The 2,058-nt window shown below is 36.9% G+C and overlaps 1 pseudogene; it reads left to right on the top strand.

Annotated features, from left to right (window-relative positions):
• Window positions 1–235: 235 nt before the first annotated feature.
• LOC130730227 (uncharacterized) lies at window positions 236–1,817 on the top strand (annotated as a pseudogene).
• Window positions 1,818–2,058: the final 241 nt, after the last annotated feature.

Below are 2,058 nucleotides of genomic sequence, written 5' to 3'. Positions count from 1 at the left end.
TACCTTTTGCCTTCGGGCGTTACACTTTTCTTTCCGTCACTGGAGGTTTACTCGTGACGAGGTTACTACTACAGCGGGGGCTGTTTATATATTGTATATTAGTTCTGATTTTTGTTATTGTTGGGTTTTATTTAATTCCGTCTTGTCTTAGTTATTATTATAAAAAAAAAATATTCACGTTTTTCCGCATTAAGTTTATTTTGGTTACTAAAGTGACGCCACCGAAATCGGGGTGTTACAAGGTGCAGTGGGCTTCACGAAGCAACTGGATGAGTTTGCTTGGGAGATCGGCGAGGTGGTCAGTGTAGAAGGGAGTGACATGGGAGAGGAACAGGGCTCTATCAGCGAGGTCTTTGGCGACGGTGGGGTCGGTGCCGATGCCGGAGATGGATCGGTTCTATCAACATGGGGATGAAGAAGAATTTTGCAATGTGCTGTTTTTGGTTTCCCTTTCACGCTTCAGGTATAAATACCCACTCTATGTTTGGTACTTTTTTTGCTCTACAGTCTACCCCCAAAGAATTTCTATAAACCAATACATAGCTTTGGATGTTTTCCCTAATTTGTTGCTAATATCCCAAATACAGAATTGGTTTCTTTATTTTCCTTTGCTGTTTTTGTTGAGGCACGAGGCAAACTGTCTCTGGAATTTCAGATTCAAGAATGGCTATATAATCTGGGTAATTTGCTGTTTTGGGTTTCCCTTTCACGCTTCAGGTATAAATACCCTCTCTGTGTTTGGTACTTTTTCATCAATGTTGCTAACTGCACCAGTTTTGTTTTGCTGATCTGCACCTTTCTTTATGGAAAATTCATGGCTAACTTAACTTAAATTAAGCAACTTCAATGGCATCTTACACTACATGTAATTAGTACAGGATTTATTAACAAATTGCAAATGAAGTATACATAATTTTCTCAAGCAAATTGCAAATGCTTTGCTTGATGCTGTTCAGAATATGAAAGTTGGGGATGGTTTTAGTGACGGTGTTTTTCAGGGCCCTCTGATCAATGAAGCTGCTGTCAAAAAGGTTGAGTCCTTAATTCATGATACTACATCAAAGGGGGCAAAAGTAATTATTGGCGGTAAACGACATAGTCTTGGACTCACTTTTTATGAACCAACATCGTTAGTGATGTCCACAATGATATGTGCATATCTAGAGAGGAAGCATTTGGACCTGTTGCGCCCCTTTTGAGGTTCAAAACTGAAGAGGATCCTATCAGAATTGTCAACGACACTAACGCAGGTTTGGGTTCATATGTATTTGCATCACAATATGTATATGTTGGGTATTTACCATGCACGGATTGGGTTTATTTGTATACTAAACTGAAACTTCATTGGAGTTTTTGGTTTTTCAGTGGGTACAAGTATTCAGACTTAATGATTTTTTTTAAGGAAACAAACCCATTGGATTATGCATTGAAGAAATTAACATGGGAAAACCATCTGCAGCAAGATGATATAGCCAAGGAATATCATGAATGTGTAAGAACCATGACATTTTTGTTTCCTTTATTTTTGTCATAACTCATAACCATTTTTTGGTTTTACTTGGAAAACTATATTTCTTTGCTATTGAAATAAGTCAAATAACATTAAAGTATGCTGGACTGATTTGCTAACTTCATCTTCTTTTCCAAATGCATTATTAATAGATTATGCTTGGACCGGTGATACAGAACCTTGAAAACTTAGTCAGCTATAGAACTTAGTACATTATGCAGTAAGAAGAGGCAGAATTCGGAAACTACGAAGCCTTTGAAACTGATCTGTGTGCTCTCTCCATCCTAGGGAATATACCTTTCAAAAAGGAGGTATTAGATTCATCAATTTTTTTTATTTTGATTCCCATTTTCTATTGTGGTGGATGTATGTACTTTAGTATGAGATTTTGCTTGGTGAAGCTTTTAAGTTCTTTTACTATAATTTTGTGCAGAAGCCTCTCAATAAAAGTGAAGTAGTTGATGCTTCTAATTTGCATTGAAGAAATTAACATGGGAAAAAGTACTAGAGTGGAAGCTTTTTTTCAGGCATGTTTATATAACTGCAAG

This window comes from Lotus japonicus, chromosome 1, assembly GCF_012489685.1.
Source record: "Lotus japonicus ecotype B-129 chromosome 1, LjGifu_v1.2".
Classification (NCBI taxonomy): Eukaryota; Viridiplantae; Streptophyta; class Magnoliopsida; order Fabales; family Fabaceae; genus Lotus; species Lotus japonicus.
Note: the sequence above shows the minus strand (reverse complement) of the source record. Positions and strands in the feature narration are given on the sequence as shown.